Here is a 6000-nt window from a genome sequence, read left to right on the forward strand (position 1 = left end):
TCGACCTGCTCAGTTTATTTCGTTACTTCAAATTATGGTTGTGGAATTCTGCTTTTATTTGTGATACTGAGCCTAAGTTATGCTATTTTATGCGAATTACTATATATAAACGTATCCCCGTATCCTTGTTTTTTAAGAATTGATGTATCGGGCATATCCCCTCTGATATGTATCCATGTATCGGCGCAACCCAGTTCAAGGTTATTTATGTCTGGTTTGCTTGCTGAACCTACAATTTATTTCCATGTCGCGATGCAAAATTGTCATCTTCGCACGAAAGGTTATTGAGGGAAATAATAGTGGCATCTGAATCGTGGTGTCTACTATTAGATCTGATCATCTTATTCTTTAATTCAGTTTTGTTTTCAGGATGTTACCTTGGACAGTTGGACTACATCTTCAAGTCTACACTGATCTGTTCTGATTACATGGTATCTGCATCACTGCGGCACAACAAAATATGGGTTTTCGAGGTATTATTCTTACCATCATTGTAGGGTCTCTATGGCATCAACTTCTAACTGAAAGTAGTGGTAATTTACAAGGCTACATATACCAAACATAGTTTTATTTGTTGTGTATTTATCGTGTTTTTGTCAAGTGCAGGGCCCAACTCAATCTACTTTGCCATCATTGTAGTTACTACAAGACAAATCACTAGATGCGCTTACTTATGATGAAATTACAAGCTGTATTTTCTTGTGTCTTTGATGGAAGTAAATTTACTGACCACGTAAAATCAGCATATAGTTATTTTTTTGTTGAAGGGAGACAGTGTAATCTGCGAGGACAAGACCTTTTTTTTTGTTTTCTACCAACTGTCTTCTCATTGCAAAAGTAGAGAAAGGAACTCTCTTCTTGGCAGGTCCAGCTTAGTGTACTGCAAGGAAAACTGTTTGAGCAAGATGAAGCTTTGAGGTCAGTCGAGTACTTATACACCCCGTGAGCTTGATATAATGCATGACGGGAATATCAAGTTTGCTATTTCCGTTCCGAATTGTATTTCATGCTTGTTTGTGTCACATGCAAGACAGATTGCAGATGTGTATAATAACATGTGCAATCTATTCCGAAATATTTATTTCTAGATCATAAAATTGTAGTCTCAATGTTAACACTTCTCTAGCGACATCACTGTTAAATACTTACTGATTTGTTGTTATGAGTGCAGGTTATTTTGTTGGGACAGAAGCAGGCAACACTAGAAGTGTTAGAAAGGGAGGAAAAGGTGCAAGCAAAAGAATTTAGGAACTTGAAGTCTATGTAACCTTTGTGCATGTTCAAATCTTATGCTCTGAAGAATATATGTAGAATGTGATGATTCGTCATTCAAATGCTAACCAAGTTATATTCAATGTACGCTTGAGTTTTCCTGGTTACATTTTCCATAAACTCTTCAACACAATATGTTCTACTGCTTGATTGATGATAAATGAATGGACTGTCTTTCTTTCAATATAATTGTCTACACGTTTTGGTCAAACAGATACTTACAGTATATGTTATTGAGATGGTCAATACGAAGCAAAAAAAAAATGGCACTACATCACAAATCTAACCACCATTCAACACATTCCCGGGGGCTTAAAGAAGGAAAGCGTGTCAACAATAGCCCTTGCTAGGTCCGGAAGTTAGTGTGTTTTTTGTGGTCTAATATGCATATGTCGCACGTTATGTTGTGGATATTTCTGCATTTATTCTTTTTTTAACATGCCTGATAATGCACCTGACCATGCCTTTGTAACATTCTGAAATACTCACGTATATGAAATTGGTGGGGACATGGGATTATTGATCTTTGTTGTCTGATCAAAATTTGTAATTCAGCATTTGTTAACAAGTTTTGGTAGTTGCCGGATTGGGCCGTTTTTTTCGCCCGGTGATCCAAGGCCAAACCCAGCGTGCTGGGGCGTTCGGGGCGCCGGCAGAAGTAAAGGGCAAGTGGGTTAGTCTTATTGGCGTCATAGCGTCATCTCTCCCCCAGATTTGCTCTCCCCCACCTCTCTGCCGCACTCTCCCGCACCGTGCGCTTGGCTAGGAGTTCGGTGCCCCCATGGCAAACTTGCCTCCAGTCCGGCGCAAAATAGAGCCGGATTTTGGCCTAGGGGCACCAACGAGTGGAGATGCACTTATATCGTTGAAATGGACGGGCGCGGCAACGCGCGCTATAATGGTCTAGTGATATGTATAACCAAGTGAGTACGTGACTTGGTTGTGAAACTATACATTGTACGATGATTGTTCTATTGACCCTTAGTTGACATGATCATGGAGACATACTTACCTATATAAAAGTTGATCAGATTCCCGTTCTCTACTTGCTCTTGGTACTGTTCATGAGCTATTTTCTCTCCCGTTCCTCTAACCAGCTCCTGACACGTTTTCAAAATGGACTGCTAAATTTCCGTCAAACTTTTTTTTAGCCGATCTGAGTAACCGGCTACCGGTTGCAAGGTCTCGTGCGGTCAAAGCGGTGGGCGGTGCCCAGTCTTTAGGGACGTGCCCCTCTCTCCCACGTCCCAGTGTCCCACCGCCCAAGAACACCACGTTTTTCTGGTTTTTTTCTCTCCATGTCTGACAACCCCACCACCACACCGCCCTCTCACGCGATGAAGCAGACGGCGGCCTAGGCGACGTCCGTATTGGTGGCGACGACCTTGGAGGCGGAGCAGGAGCGGGCCGGCGGCGGCGACCGCGGAGCGGGGCAGGCGCGGGCCGGCGGCGGCAGCCTTAGGGCGGAACAGGGGCGAGCCTGGGACGGCGACCTTGTATATACTTATATTTGTATAGAGTGAACCGCATGGGCGGTCCCAATTTGTTGCCCGTGCCTTCACTTTAGTCCATATTCTTTAAAATTGAACATCACAGTCCTAAATCGTTGGTTAGTTGCTCACCGGAGGTCCTATTTTCGTTTGACCCATGTTGACCTGCCCGCATGGCGTTTAACCACTGCCACGTAAACAATGAGGCATAGGAGGCTACAGGCTGGACTTGCAAATTCGCAAAACGGCCCCCTTCTTTATATTTCTTCCCAAACCACGGTCCCTTTCCCTTTCCTCTCCAAATCTTGGGCGGCCCTAGATCTCTGACTCACGTGACAGAGTAAGTTGTACCCGCTCACGAGCTTGCTCCAGTCTAGTGTCTCGTAGGTGATGGAGCTTCTCTGCGGGTGGACTGGAGGCTGCCCTTACGCACGATGAGGAAAGCCGCGTCACCCAGGTCTGTTGCGATGCCCATGCGCAAGCAGCCGTCTCCAGGCCGGTCGCTCCCCTCGATGCACTCTTTGGCTGGGAGCGCAACAATCACTGACGAGGTGTACACGCAACACCTCACTCACTGTGTGGCCGACGCCCTAGTCAAGCATGAATCCGACGATCTCGTCGTCATGTCCGTGCACCAATGAAGGTAGGGACCACATGGACGCTGGCCTCACAGAATCAAGCGGCCTCGAGCACCTCTTTGACCAACGGTGTTTCCTCTCACCACTCCGGTAGAGACACCAACTCTAAGATGTGGAGTTGTGTGAGGGCGCGACCGTGGCATATAGGGGTGGGGAGAGAAACATGGACCGTGTTTTGGAAGAAATACAACCCCAAGGGCCTATTGGCAAATATGTAGGGTGACCTGTCTACCTCCTAGGCCCCAGTGTCGATGTGGCAGGGGTCAACCCTGGTCAGACTAATTTAGGACCTCACATGAACCAAACCATTTATGTTGGGACCTACAACGTTCAATTTCATAAATTAGGACTAAAGTGAAGGCACGGGCAAAGAATTGGGAACGTCCGTGCGGTTTACTCATTTGTATATGACTTGGCTGATCGCTCTGTTTTGAAAATCATGGACATGGAGATGCCAATCCAATAGTATTGACCTAGATGGTGAAAATCACCGGGAGGAGAAGACCCACTTTGAGACACAATGAACTACTATCATTTGTAAGTCTCAAGTACAACGTATAATCAAATCCTAGACCTGAGGTCTTTGCATGACCCGAGTTGTGAAACGAGTTACTCAGGATCTATCAAATGTAACTTCATAAGGTGGTAATTATAAAGGTACACACCGGGTTAGTCGAGAAGCAAGTTGTGTGGCGTGGTTGATCAAGATGATATTTGCGCCTCCAACTCAGAGATGTATTTTAGGGGGCCTTATCAATCTCCTGAGTAGTATAGGTCGAGCTACTAACAAGGAGGACAAGCACTCGCCTTGAACATGACACCATATATTGTGAGACAAAATAAATGCACATATGACATAGTGTCAAGGTCTGTCACGCTGGATTTAAGTCACTAGGTAGTTGTCTTGCGCTACTATAGGAGCCTCTACCAACTAGTATTGACTTAAGAGAGTAGTGTACTCGAGAAGTTAATTAAGTCGTGTCTAACTGGCCTTGAACCTACTGGGCTCCACATACTTAAGGGAAACGAAACTCAATTGGATATGATATGAGTGAATCAACCCTACTTGGGTTGGACTCTAGTTGTATATATTAATATAAGAGTCTTACTTGGATCGAATTTGCGTAGTACCTGGATTAGGGTTTGATGAGACCAGAAGTGTTATGCATCTATGCAAATGCCTATATAGTGTGGAGCAAGGAAAAAAATAGCGCGCTATAACAAAATAGCGTGGGTCTAAAAATACGCTATTAGCATGCTATAGCGTGCTATTAACGCGAATAGCGCGCTATAGCGCTGAAATAGCGTAGCGTCGGCTCTGCAGATATGCTATAGCGTGCTATTAGCGTTAGAATAGCGCACTATTTTTTCCATGGTGTGGAGGCATCCATGACCTATAGGTTACGTCGTATATTCCAAATGTTGGAAATCCTAGTAGTGACCACCTTCCAAGCTGTACGAATAGATATAGCAATCCGCCTCCCAACATTTCTACTTGAACGTATGGATTATGTAGAGGTGTTGCATGTGTGATGCTCATAATAAGTGTTTGTGATATATGAGGAGATTTTTGAGGGATCGGGCGAGAAGGAGGAATGCACCGCCCCGAAGCACTACATCATACTCTGCACATGTGTTTCTAGTATTAAACCTGTGACCTAATTACTCAACACGATCTTCCTGATATTGCACGGTAGGAAAAAATATTTCATGCTAACATAGCATGTTGCATGACCCATCACTATAAGACTACATTGCCACTATGTGTGGTTTGGGTAATTAGTGACAATCCTTATGGACTAATATTTTTATTGAGTTTTATATGAAGTAATGTTCCATAGGTATTTCTTGAAGACCATGTGTTGGATTCAAGTATGGATGCCATGATGTTAAAGATATACCTTGAGTCTTGGCACCAAGTTCATCGATTTGAATAGAAGAATATGATATGATCAGGAATAAGAAATGAAGATAGAATTCTTGTGTGGAACTCAATTTAGCCATTCTCTAGGTTATGTGTTAAGCAATGAATGATCAGGGTCTTGAGAGTTTGATTTTAAGAGAAAAAATTAAGATATGGCTCTAAATTGGTGTCATGATAGATTCATGAACTAATATATGGTTGAATAAGATTTACAACGTGCAATCAAATGAAGAGTTATTTATATATCTCAACATATTGTGATAGAGCATGAGTATATACAAAGTTGAGAAGCATAAGTTCAAGATGGAAATCTACAGAAGATTATATGCCTGGAGCTTTCCCAATTGGTGATAATGGACATGTGAAGATGTGTCTTAATGAAGCTATCCCATAGTGGTGTGTGGGATAGAAAATGAGTATTCACGAAACAACAATGATCAAGTGAATTCTAGCTTGAATGAAGCTTGAAGCGTTGTCATCAAAATCAAAGGGGGGGTGCACAAGGAAAAGGTATGGCTTTGCTAGGTTTCCCTTTTACTGGTCGATCTCAAGGTGGTTGTTGGGAGATCTCGTTATAGGATAGATAGCCCCACTACCAAGAGGGGCTTTCAATTGGGTAACTTGATCACAATGTCTTAGGGAGCTCAATCCTTTGCATACTTTTCGTCCCCTTATT

This window comes from Lolium rigidum, chromosome 4 (genome assembly GCF_022539505.1).
Source record: "Lolium rigidum isolate FL_2022 chromosome 4, APGP_CSIRO_Lrig_0.1, whole genome shotgun sequence".
NCBI lineage: Eukaryota > Viridiplantae > Streptophyta > Magnoliopsida > Poales > Poaceae > Lolium > Lolium rigidum.